We start from the raw sequence: 13,583 nt of genomic DNA, 5'->3' as shown, positions 1-13,583 counted from the left end.
CAGCCTTTCCCGCTGATGGTGTCCCCTGCTTGAGGTACCTCAGCCTTTCCCGCCGAAGCCTCCACAATGCCGTCCCCTCCATGAGGTACCTCAGCATTTCCTTCTGAAGCCTCTCCGAAACCATCCCATTCCTGAGGTACCTCAGCCTTTCCCGCGGAAACCCACTCTGGGCCATCCCCTCCATGAGGTACCTCAGACTTTCCCGCTGATGCCATCCTCTCCATGAGGTACCTCAGCCTTTCCGGCTGGTGCCGTCCCCTCCATGAGGTACCTCAGCCTTTCCCGACGAAGCCTCCTGATGCCGTCCCCTCCATGAGGTAACTCAGCCTTTCCCGCTGATGCTGTCCCCTCCATGAGGTACCTCAGCCTTTCCCGCTGAAGCGTCCCCGTTGCCATCCCTTTCCTGAGGTACCTCAGCCTTTACCAGTGAAGACTCCTCGATGCCGTCCCCTGCCTGAGGTACCTCAGCCTTTCCCGCTGATGCTGTCCCCTCCATGAGGTTCCTCAGCCTTTCCCGCTGATGCCGTCCACTCCGTGAGGTACCTCAGCGTTTCCCGCCAAAGCTTTCCAAATGCCGTCCCATCCACGATATATCTCAGCCTTTCCCGCTGATGCCGTCCCCTCCATGATGTACATCAGCCTTTCCTGCTGAAGCATTCCTGTTGCCGTCCTGTGCCTGAGGTACCTCAGCCTTTCCCGCTGATGCCCTCCACTGCCTAAGGTACCTCAGCCTTTCCCCCTGATGCCGTCCCCTGCATGTGGTACGTCAGCCTTTCCCGCTGATGCTGTCCCCTCCATGAGGTACCTCAGCCTTTCCCACTGACGCCGTCCTCTCCATGAGGTACCTCAGCCTGTCCTGCTGAAGCCTCCCCGATGCCATCCCGTGCCTGACGTACCTCAGCCTTTCACGCTGATGCTGTCCCCTGCTTGAGGTACCTCAGCCTTTCCCGCTGAAGCCTCCACGATGCCGTCGCCTCCATGAGGTACCTCAGCATTTCCCGCTGAAGCCTCCCCGATGCTGTCCCCTCCCTGAGGTATCGCAGCCGTTCCCACTGAAGCCTCTCCGAAACCGTCCCATTCCTGAGGTACCTCAGCTTTCCCCGCGGAAACCCACTCGGGGCCATCCCCTCCATGAGATACCTCAGCCTTTTTCGCCGAAGCCTCCCCGATGCCGTCCCCTCCATGAGGTACCTCAGTCTTTCCCGCCAAAGTCTCCGTGATGCGTTACCCTCCATGAGGTACCTCAGGCTTTCCCGTTGATGCCGTCCCCTCCATGAGGTACCTCAGCCTTTCCCGCTGCTGCCTTCTCCAACATAAGGTACCTCAGGCTTTCTCGACGAAGCCTCCCCAATGCCGTCACCTCCATGAGTTACCTCAGCCTTTACTGCTGATGCCATCCCCTCCATGAGGTACCTCAGCCTTTCCCGCTGAAGCCTCCCCTATGCCGTCCCCTCCCTGAGGAACCTCAGCATTTCCCAGTGAAGCTTCCTCGATGCCGTCCCCTTCATGAGGTACCTCCACCTTTCCCGCTGATGCCGTCCCCTATATATGGTTCCTCAGCCTTTCCAGGTGATGCCGACCCCTCCCTGAGTCATCGCAGTCTTTCCCGCTGAAGCGTCCCCGAGACCGTCCCCTTCCTGAGGTACCTCAGGCTTTCCGGCGGAAACCCACTCGGGGCCATCCCTTCCATGAGGTACCTCAGCCTTTCCCGCTGATGCCATCCCCTCCATGAGGTATCTCAGCCTGTCCCGCTGATGCTGTCCCCTCCATGAGGTACCTCAGCCTTTCCTGCTGATGCCGTCCTCTCCATGAGGTACCTCAGCTTTACCGCTGATGCCGTCCCCTCCATGAGTTATCTCAGCCTGTTGGGAATTGGCTTGATGAGAAAGGACATGGGTCTATAGAAAAGTTGTGCGAGCAGAGTTCTGTGTGAAAGAATGTCAGTTTGAGCAGCAAGACTAGGCCTTGGCCGAAAACAGCTGGCTTTACTGATATCGGGAGAAAAACGACAGCTGGTCTCGCTGTTATCAGGAGAAAGACAGGGACGGTGTGACCTTGGCATAACTTCATAAGTAATTTTTGAAGAAGTTCCCATGAGAAAGTTACGGAACACGTATAGCTGCAAATCACCAGTGGGCGTGTTTTAGTAATGAATAAACATTAGCAATGTTCCAATCATATTAGGACTAGTAGGCATAATTATCGCAAACTGTATAAATATGAGCTATCCATGCAAATAAAGTTGAATCACTTCTATCACTCATATTGGGTCGACTTACGTGCATTCCTCCGCCGCTCCAACAAATGGCGTCCGAACAGGGACCAAAGAAAGGGGAATTGGAGCGACGGACACTGAGAAGCACCGGTAGCAGCGACCGGGGGGTCAAAAGATTAACCGAACTCTGATCGTCTTGGTTGGTGTGTTAACTCTCATGCCTGGACCATCCAAAAGGGGTTCGCCATCAGTGAGGGCTACTGGAAAAAGGCTGCAAAGACTTTTTAACCGAGGTGCCTTAATCAAGGTAGCACCCAGGAGTATCAAGAAGCCGGCCGGCAATGGATCAAGAGGTAGCCCTAAAATTATTACAGCGCTTTTTAGAAAACCGGGGATAAATTGCGTTAAGCAAGTTTCAGGATTAGTTGCTTTAGGTCGTGTTAAGGGATGCGTTAAGAATCCGGATTTATTATTTGAGGAGAGTGAATGGCGTAGATTAGGAGACGTATTATGGGATATGGTAATTGACGATGATAAATCAGCTAAAAAACTAATGAAGCAAGGACAGAAACCTTTCAATTAGTGTGGGTACAGCTTTTGAGCTTAGTACCTGGAATGTTATCGGAACCTCCCTATGGGATGAAATTAGTGACGGGTCTAAAGAAGTTAAAGGTCTTGCAACTTTATGGAAATTGATTAAGACAACTCTGTAAGAAATGAAAGCAGATCGTAAAGCGTCTGCGTCTGCTTTTGCTGCTCTCTCTCTCCAACCGCAAGCGAAAGGGAAAAGCGGGGAGAAAAACATAATGCAGCGAGAGAGACTTTTTGGAGCTTGTTCGCCTGCTCCTGTGCCCTTGACTTCTGCTCCACTCCCTGGGACTGCCGATATTAATCAGCCATCTGACAGTTCCCAAGCCTCCCTATCCGTACGATTAAAGGAAACCCTACAGAATCAGGGAGTGAGTAAAAATCTGCCTACGAAAAAACAGTCCCCAGATACCACCGTTCAACGTGAACAAACTATACCTAGCATATACCCTGATTCAAATAATGCAAACAAGGACTTGGCTACTCTAATAATAGAACAAAAAGAGACAATGTTAGAATTGTTAAAGGAAATGCGGAAAAGAGACGGGGAAAACAACCGCACCCGTGATAGATGCGGAGCCGCTTGTAATAGCCGCTGCAGAAGAAAGGCAGAGACATTGGAGGGGTGTAATAAAAGATGCCATTATAGAAGGGACTATGCTCCAAGCATTCCGAGTTATTGCATCAAATGGACAGAAAAAATGGGAGGCGTTTGACTGGAAGGTCATTGAGAAATTAAGGAATGCTGTGAGTCAGTACGGAATCAAATCTGCGTTAACTCACCAAATACTGCAATTCATTTTTTCTGCTGATACGCTGATACCTCAAGATATTAAACAGCTAGCACAGTTGGTTTTGACACCCGCCCAAATGTTAGTGTTTTTCCGGCAGTAGGAGAAGTTCTGTGATAGGGAGCAAGCAACATCACGACAACAAACAGATCCCCTATGGGGAGTAACCACGCAGATGCCGATGGGTACTGGACCCTTTGCATCAGGGAACGCTCAGTTACAATGTATCACTGAGGTTCATCATCTATCACAGATCTTGGCGTATCAAGCTTTTCTTACCATACCAGACAATATGTACAGCCATGCTTTCACCCAGGTGAAACAGGAGAATACAATTTATGACCACCCTGACATGAACGAGGGCATGAAAGAAAACATGTTCAAAATACTCGCTTTTGAAAATGCTACTGAAAAGACACGCAAAGCATTGTGTAATTTGCCGAAAAATGCAGACGTCGTTGATATGGTAGAATACACGGATTGATCAGTGGACTCACAGAAAGTAGCCTACGCTGCCACAGCTCTCCAAGGAGCTACAAAGAAACACAAGGCCAGTAAGACACCCTTGGTCAAGTGTTTTAACTGTGGCAAACGTGGACACATTAGGAGCAAATGTACAGTTACTGTTAACAGTAAGTGCTGCAACAAGTGTAAGAAAGATAACCATACCACCAAGAATACAGGAAGAAGGGAAACTTCACACTGACCGCGAAGGCCCCTCGCGCGACAACACGAATGCAAGGGGCTTGAGCTGCCAGCCCTCAGGCAGCCTCGCAACCACCAGATCCGCCACCGCAGAAAGCTCCGGAGTGGATGTGGAAACCGCAGTCAACATAAAGGGACCATTGGGGTTTGGACTTTGTGCATTTTTAATGGGGCAATCTTCAACAGCTCTAGAAGGAATTCTGGTGCTCCCAGGGCTTATTGATGCAGATTATTGTGGGACTGTGAAAATTATGATTTATGTTTTAATCCCTCCTGTTTCTATTCCTAAAGGTACCAGAATAGCACAATTAGTTCCATTCAGGTCGTGTGTTCCGAACCCAGGTGAAGTACAACGTGGAGATGGTGGATTCGGCTCCACAGGGAAACCGCAGGTATACTTTGCCATGGACACAACAAGAGGTCAACCAGAAAAGGTAGTGCAATTGGAAGGGCCCGATGGAGTTGTCATCAAGAAACCGATGACAATCAATACAGAGGCTGATGTTACGATTATTTCACGATGCATTTGGCCTCCATCATGGCCATCGATCAATCCAAATTTTGGTATTGCTGGGATAGGGGGCACACAAGCCACCTTAGTAAGTCAGCTACTGAGTACATTTGTGTTCCCCGATGGTGAACACATTACGACGTGTCCGTATGTCATGACTACCCCAACTGAATTGTTTGGCCTCGTAGGCTGTGATTTATTGAGCCAAATGAAGGCAATGTTAGTGACGCATCCTTTTTAGGAGCGGTCACTGATGGGTAGCCAATTCTGAAAATTAACTGGAAAACAGATGAGCCTGTTTGGATTGATCAGTAGCTGCTAAATTCTGAAAGGCTGCTAAAAATACAAGGGTTAGTTGAGGACCAATTGAGAGCGGGACATGTTGTTCCTTCTACTAGTCCATGGAATACATCAATATTTACCATTCCCAAGAAAAGTGGGAAATGGAGACTGTTACATGATCTCAGAGCTGTGAATGCGGTGATGGACAGTATGGGAGCCCTGCAGCCAGGTTTGCTGTGTCCAGTTATGCTTCCAGAAGAATGGGATTTGTTCATTATAGATCTCAATCATATGCGTTCTTGCACCAACCTGCTAGGATGTTAACAAAGCAATTTGACTTACCACTTACTGATGCCCAAGGTATCTTTAAAGCATGCCCCGATTATCAAAAGGAAGGGCTGGGCTTGGGCCGTGAGGTTAACCGACGAGGTCTTTTGCCATTGCAGTTGTGGCAAATGGACGTCACCCATGTCATGTGGTTCGGTGCAAAGCGTTCTGTGCACGTGTGTATTGATACCTATCCTGCTGCCAATGTGGGCCACGGCACAAACTGAAGAAAAGGCCTTACATATTGAATGACATCTTCACGCTTCTTTTGCAGTACTGGGTGTGCCTAAAGAAATTAAGATGGACAACGGCCCAGCCTATGGTTCTACACGATTTGCTCGATTTTGTAATTTGTGGGGAATTCACCATGGTACCGGTATTCCACATCTTCCCACAGGACAGGCTATTGTCGAATGGGCCAACCAAACCCTAAAAGAACATGCTGCAAAAACAAAAGGGGGGAACCCAGGGCTTACTCCCAGAGGAACGATTGGCCAAAGCCTTATTTGTGCTAAATTATCTTAGATTGACAGGTGATCACAAAGACCCACCAATGGTAGTGCATCATGTTCTTTTACAGGCAGAAAGGACGCGACAAAGTACAGGAATCATGGTAATGTATAAGGACCCAGAATCCGGGAAATGGTGCGGATCAGCAGAAGTAAAACTTACTGGGAGATCCCGGCTAAGTGGGTCAAGCCATGGCTTCGCACTGATGCTGGACCCGGAATTGTCCCAATGGCAACTGGCACGGTACCGGTGGGTGCTGAAGCCACTGATCCGACAGATTCTAACTAATAGAGTATTACTAGCGGACACTGAGTCCTTCAGACAGGTTTTTAGAACAGCGTGCCTTATTGTATATAGAACTTGCTTTAGGTAAAAAGTGTGTTAAGCATAATTTGATTAAACATAGTGTGATTACGGGAAGACAGTGTGGGGTAAATGTAAAAGTTAGTTAAAGCCAAAATTAGGGGTAAGGTCTATTTCCATTAATAACCTGGGAACGAGGTTGATTGTGTTTCCACAGATACAGGCCCACGGCGGACTCCTGTTCGATTTGCACGACCATCATCATCTGGACCATCATAGATGATGTGGCAATATGAATACTACCTCAGCCGAAAACTAATGTATAGGTCACCTTGGCTAACATAACAGGTCAAGATTCTCTGTGCATCGCAACTGTATCGTAAAGCCCAGGAACCAATAGACAAGATGGCTATGACTCGTGCAGCGCGCCTGGCCAGCGAGCACAGGCGTCATAGATTGCAACCAAGGCGGACTTTTGGCACCCGCTGGCCACGTGTGCTAAAACCCGTTCCTCTGCAAATGTATTAATACCGGGATTTTCCGAAGAGCACCGGGCTGGTGTACGGTGAGGCCGTCGTTGCCTCTGTGGGGACGCCCGCGGAAAGCTGGCACCTACCGATTGCTGGGCTGAGTTCGTGGAGCAAGATGGCACAAGAATGTATGGATGGTTCATTTTCCTAATAGTCCTCATGGTCTGGGTCATTAGGGGTAACAGGTTGGCTCAAAGAATTATGGGCATTATTGTAGTTACTGTGATTTTAGCTATTGTAATAGTTTTACCTTGTTCAGCTTATTAAGGAAAATGGCATCCCAAGTTATTAAGCAAGCCTGGATTGCTCAAAAACAAAAAGAGGGAGAAAGATTTAAACGGAGACCTACAGTGGATTTGACCTTGTTGTGGTATTACAAATACAGACTTACAGCCGCTGCTGGATTTATTCCGGGGCAGCGATAGCTTAACTTCTACAAGACAACTAAGTGCACCGGGATGGCAAGCCTTGGCAGCAATTGGACAAAAAAAAAATCACATCATCCATGTCTGGCAGATACGTTCCTGATTTACCCATAAATTTGAAACCTTATGCTGAGATTGATATGGAACACACTGACTGTAGTAAGCAGCATGACAGTGACACCAGTGATTGATCCACATCGGTTAATGCCGTGGGACAGTAAGAATATTTGGGTGTCACTAGCTAAAGCTATTAATCAAATCTCTTTTTGTGTGTCATTGGCATTACCTGAACAGTCTTTTATTCTTATGTATTTTATTAGGTATAATGTTGTTTTTACTGTGTTTAATTAATTGTGTTCATAGATCTTTGCAAAGGGCAATAGAGCAGGTGTTAAAATTTTACCTCAAACTATATACAAACAAATAGACTGGCTGAAAAAACATACACAAAAGATCCAGCAAGAAACTAGTTGGTTTGATGGAGTGTTACAGTCAATATTTGGCGGGATAACACCATGGCTAATGTCATTGATTAAAGAAGCCTTACGGTGGTTGGGTATATTGATATTAATCTGTGTAATAGTTAAAATTGCATATGGGTGCATGATGAAAGGAGTCGCAGAGCTGACACACCAAGCTCTACTGGCAAAAAAGAAAAAGGGGGAATTGTTGGGAATTGGCTTGATGAGAAAGGACATGGGTCTATAGAAAAGTTGTGCGAGCAGAGTTCTGTGTGAAAGAATGTCAGTTTGAGCAGCAAGACTAGGCCTTGGCCGAAAACAGCTGGCTTTACTGATATCGGGAGAAAAACAACAGCTGGTCTCGCTGTTATCAGGAGAAAGACAGGGACGGTGTGACCTTGGCATAACTTCATAAGTAACTTTTGAAGAAGTTCCCATGAGAAAGTTACGGAACACGTATAGCTGCAAATCACCAGTGGGTGTGTTTTAGTAATGAATAAACATTAGCAATGTTCCAATCATATTAGGACTAGTAGGCATAATTATCGCAAACTGTATAAATATGAGCTATCCGTGCAAATAAAGTTGAATCCCTTCTATCACACATATTGGGTCGACTTATGTGCATTCCTCGAATGCTCCAACATCAGCCTTTCCTGCTGAAGCCTCTCTGATGCCGTCCCTTCCCTGAGGTACCTCAGCTTTCCCAGTAAAGCCTCCTCGATGCTGTACCCTGCCTGAGGTACCTCAGCCTTCCCCGCAGATGCTGTCCCCTCCATGAGGTACCTCAGTGTTTCCCGCCGATGCCGTCGCCTACATGAGGTACCTCAGCCTTTCCCACTTATGCCGTCCACTGAATGAGGTATCACAGCCTTTCCATATGAAGACTCCTCAATGCCATTCCTTGCCTGAGGTACCTCAGACTTTCCCGATGATGCAGTCCCCTCCATGAGGTACCTCAGCCTTTCCTGCTGATGCCATCCCCTCCATTATGTACCTCAGCCGTTCCCGCTGATGCCGTCCCCTACATGAGGTACCTCAGCATTTCCCGCTGATGCCGTCCCCTCCATGAGGTACCTCAGCCTTTCTCGCTGAAGCCTCCCCAATGCCGTCCCATGCCTCAGGTACCTCAGCCGTTCACATTGAAGCCACCTCGTTGCCAATCCCTTCCTGAAGGTACCTCAGCCTTTCCCGCAGATGCCGTCCCGTCCATGAGGTACCTCAGCCTTTCCCGCCGAAGGCTCCCCGATGCCGTCCCCTCCATGAGGTACCTCAGCCTTTCCCGGTGATGCCGTCCGCTTCCTGAGGTACCGCAGACTTTCCCGCCGAAGCCTTCCTGATTCTGTCCCCACCATGAGGTACCTCAGCCTTTCCCGCTGATGCCGTCCCCTGCCTGAGGTACCTCAGCCTTTCCCGCTGATGCCGTCCCCTCCATGAGGTACCTCAGCCTTTCCCGCCGAAGGCTCCCCGATGCCGTCCCATCCATGAGGTACCTCAGCCTTTCCCGCTGATGCCGTCCCCTCCATGAGGTACCTCAGCCTTCCCTGCAGATGCCGACCCCTCCCTGAGGTACCACTGCATTTCCCGCTGAAGCCTCCCCGAAACCGTCCCCTTCTTGAGGTACCTCAGCCTTTCCCGCGGAAACACACTTGGGGCCATCCCCTCCATGAGGTACCACATCCTTTCCCACTGATGCTGATAGCTACCTGTGGTACCGCAGCCTTTCCCGCTGAAGCCTCCCTGAAGGCGTCCCCTGCCTGAGGTACCTCAGCCTTTTCCGCGGAAACCCACTCGGGGCCATCCCCTCCATGAAGTACCTCGGCCTTTCCCACTGATGCCATCCCCTCCATGAGGTATCTCAGTCTTTCCCGCTGATGCCATCCCCTCCATGAGGTATGTCAGCCTATCCTGCTGATGACGTCCCCTGCCTAGAGGTGCCTCAGCCTTTCCCAGTGAAGCCTCCCTGATGCAGTCCCCTGCAGTACCTCAACCCTTCCCGCTAATGCTGTCCCTCCGATGAGTTACCTCAGCCTTTCCCGCTAAAGCCTCCCTGAAACCATCCCCTTCCTGTGGTACCCAGCTGTTCCCGCGGAAACACACTCGGGGCCATCCCCTCCATGAGGTACCTCAGCCTTTCCCGGTGATGCTGTCCCCTGCCTGACGTACATCAGCCTTTCCCGCTGAAGCCTCCCATAAGCCGTCCCCTGCCGGAGGTACCTCAGCCTTTCCCAGTGAAACCTCCCCGATGCCGTCCCCTCCATGAGATACCTCAGCATTTCCCACTGATGCCGTCCCCTCCATGAGGTACCTCAGCCTTTCCATATGAAGCCTCCTCAATGCCATTCCCTGCCTGAGGTACCTCAGCCTTTCCCGATGATGCCGTCCCCTCCATTATGTACCTCAGCATTTCCCGCTGAAGCCTCCCCGATGCCGTCTCCTGCCTCAGGTACCTCAGCCTTTCACATTGAAGCCACCTCGATGCCGACCCCTTCCTGAGGTACCTCAGCCTTTCCCGCTGTTGCCGTCTCCTCCATGAGGTATCTCAGCCTTTCCATCTTATGCCGTCCACTGAATGAGGTACCTCAGCCTTTCCCGATAATGCCAACCCTCCCTGAGGTACCACAGCCTTTCCCGCTGAAGCCTCCCCGAAACCGTCCCCTTCCTGAGGTACCTCAGCTTTTCCCGCGGAAACACACTCGGGGCCATCCCCTCCATCAGGTACCTCAGCCTTTCCCGCTGATTCTGTCCCCTCCATGAGGTACCTCATCCTTTCCCGCTGAAGCCTCCGAGATGCCGTCCCCTGCCTAATGTACCTCAGCCTTGCCCAGTGAAGCCTCCTCGATGCCGTCCCCTGCCTGAGGTACCTCAGCCTTTCCCACTGATGCCGTCCCCTTCATGAGGTACCTCAGCCTTTCCCCCTGATGCCGTCCCCTCCGTGAAGTACCTCAGCCTTTCTCGCTGAAGCCTCTCCGATGCCGTCCCATGCCTGAAGGTATCTCGACCTTTCCCAGTGGAGCATCCGCAATGCCGTCCCCTGCCTGACGTACCACAGCCTTTCCCGCTGATGCTGTCTCCTCTATGAGGTACGTCAGCATTTCCCGCTGAGGCCGTCTCCTCCATGAGGTACCTCAGCCTTTCCCGCCGAAGCCTTCCTGATTCTGTCCCCTCCGTGAGGTACCTCAGCCTTTCCCGCTGATGCCATCCCCTGCCTGAGGTACCTCAGACTTTCCCACTGATGCCGTCCCCTCCATGAGGTGCCACAGCCTTTCCCAACGAAACCTCCCCGATGCAGTCCCCTCCATGAGGTACCTCAGCCATTCCCGCTGATGCCATCCCCTCCATGAGGTACCTCAGCCTGTCCCGCTGAAACCTACCCGAAACCGTCCCATTCCTGAGGTAGCTCAGCCTTTCTCGCGGAAACACACTCAGGGCCATCCTCTCCATGACGTACCTCTGCCTTTCCCGCTGATGCTGTCCCCTGCATGAGGTACCTCAGCCTTTCCCAGTGAAGCCTCCCTGATGTCATCCACCCCATGAGATACCTCCGCCTTTCCCGCTGATGCCGTCCCCTCCATGACGTACCTCAGCCTTTCCCGCTGAAGCCTCCCCAATGCCCACCCCTCCATGAGATACCTCAGCCTTTCCCGCTGATACCGTCCCGTCCATAACGTACTTCAGCCTTTCCCGCCGAAGCGGTCCCCTCCATGACATACCTCAGCCTTTCCCGCTGATGTCGTCCCCTGCCTGAGGTACCTCATTCTTTCCCACTGAAGACTTCTCGATGCCGTCCCCTCCATGACGTATCTCAGCCTTTCCCACTGATGTCGTGCCCTCCATGAGGTACCTCAGCCTTTCCCGCTGAAGCCTCCCCGATGCCGTCCACTGCCACAGGTACCTCAGCCTTTCCAAGTGAAGCCTCCTCAATGCCATACCCTGCATGTGGTACCTCAGCCTTTACCAATGATGCAGTCCCCTCCATGAGGTACCTCAGCCTTTCCCGCTGGTGCCATCCCCTCGATGAGGTACCTCAGCCTTTCCCGTAGAAGCCTCCCTGTTGCCATCCCCTCCATTAGGTACCTCAGCCTTTCCCACTGATGCCGTCCCCTCCATGAGGTACCTCAGCCTTTCCCGCTGAATCCTCCTCGATGTCGTCCCCTCCATGAGGTACCTCAGCCTTTCCCTATGAAGCTTCCTCGATGCCGACGCCTTCCTGAGTTACCTCAGCCTTTCCCGCTGATGCCGTCCCCTCCATGAGGTACCTCAGACTTTCCTGCTGATGCTGTCCCCTGCCTGACGCACCTCAGCCTTTCCCGCTGAAGCCTCCCCGAACCCGTCCCCTGCCTGAGGTACCTCAGCCTTTCCCAGTGAAACCTCCCCGATGCCATCCCCAACATGACGTACCTCCGCCTTTCCCGCTGATGCCGTCCCCTCCATGAGGTACCTCAACCTTTCCCGCCGAAGCCTCCTCGATGCCGTTCCCTGCCTGAGGTACCTCAACCTTTCCTGCCGAAGCCTCCCAGATGCTGTCCCCTGCCTGAGGTACCTCAGCCTTTCCCACTGAAGCCTCCTCGATGCCGACCCCTCCATGAGGTACCTCAGCCTTTCCCACTGAAGCCTCCTCGATGCCGACCCCTCCATGAGGTACCTCAGCCTTTCCCGCTGAAGCCTCCCCGAAGCCGTCCACTGCCTCAGGTACCTCAGCCTTTCCAAGTGAAGCCTCCTGAATGCCATTCCCTGCCTGTGGTACCGCAGCCTTTCCCGATGATGCAGTCCCCTCCATGAGGTGCCACAGCCTTTCCCACCGAAAGCGCTTCAGCGCTTGCTTACCTACCTTCCCAGCCCGGCGCTCTTCCCGCACGCTCGCTTTCCTTCCTCTGCCCCGGCGTCATCGTGGCCTTCGCCCTCAGCCCCACCGCCCGTACGCGAGCTCTGCCCAATGTTCAGCCCGGGGCTCCCTTCTCTCAAAGCCACTCTCGCGTTTCCCGCCTCGCCCCGCTCCCTCCCCCGTGCGGGGGCGTGGAGTTGCGGCTGGCGAGGCACCTCGGTATCTCGCCTGCGGGCTCGCTGCCCCTCGCCTCCCTCCTCAGCCGGCATCAGGGCGGCCCCGCCAAGTCACCTCGGTGTTCGCCTGCCAACCCCTCGCTCACCCGCTGCACCCACCACCCGCCGCTGCACCTGGCAGCACGCGCTGCCGAGCCCACGCAGCCCGCGCCTGGGGAGCGTGTCCCCGCCCGTCCCGCGTCCCAGCCAACCTCGTCCGAAGCCGGCACCGGGCCCCGCCTCCCGCCCCTGTCCCGCCTGGTGCGCGTCCCCGCTCCCCCCGGCTGGACACCGGCAGAAAGTCAGGACGGCCTCGCGCTGCCGCCTGCTCGGGCACTGCCTGAGCTCCGAGGCTCCACCAGCTGCATCACTGTGGGAGGAAAGGGGTCGCAGGACAACACGAGACGGCAGGTTTTGCGTCATTCCCACCTCCCGGTTTGGAGGACTGCGCCCTTTCTGCCGGTTTAGCTCATATCATGGAAAAAATCCCATTTACGGCTTGCGGTGCCAAGCACACGTACCTTGAGACAACGTCCCACCCTTAAATCCCCAGTGTAAGGAGAAGAGAGCACCAAAGGGTTCATAAATCCCCCCCAAACAGCAGTATCGAACACTGAGTTAGAACTACAAAGCATTTAGGTGTCATGGTTAGAAAAAAGTTCAGTCAGTTAATAAAGAGCAGGCGCTTGTTGCGATTTCACTGAAGTGAAATCTGCTTGCCAGACTCAGGAGGACAGCCTCTCCAGGAGCTCACCAGCCACTGCTGAAGCACCCCTGGGGGGAACTTACTTCATCAGCCAGAGACGATGCTGGGACACCAGTTCCAGACTAACTCTCTGCGCTGAGCAGGACTGGAAGCTCAGCTCCGAAGGTCCTCAGTTCCCCACCCCTACCC

At 52.5% G+C, this 13,583-nt stretch overlaps 1 protein-coding gene and 1 long non-coding RNA gene across 2 annotated transcripts in view; both read left to right on the top strand.

Annotated features, from left to right (window-relative positions):
* The window catches only part of LOC126043081 (acyl-CoA desaturase-like), a 94,672-nt gene that overhangs the window by 44,412 nt on the left and 36,677 nt on the right, over positions 1-13,583 (top strand). The window lies entirely within an intron of this gene.
* LOC126043093 (uncharacterized) lies at positions 2,211-8,238 on the top strand. The gene is made up of 3 exons (XR_007507335.1): positions 2,211-2,568; positions 4,591-4,691; positions 6,000-8,238. It is a non-coding gene; the product is annotated as an uncharacterized LOC126043093 (long non-coding RNA).

This window comes from Accipiter gentilis, chromosome 9 (genome assembly GCF_929443795.1).
Source record: "Accipiter gentilis chromosome 9, bAccGen1.1, whole genome shotgun sequence".
Lineage (NCBI taxonomy): Eukaryota > Metazoa > Chordata > Aves > Accipitriformes > Accipitridae > Astur > Astur gentilis.
The sequence above is the reverse complement of the archived record's forward strand: the minus strand, read 5'-3'. Positions and strand labels throughout refer to the sequence as shown.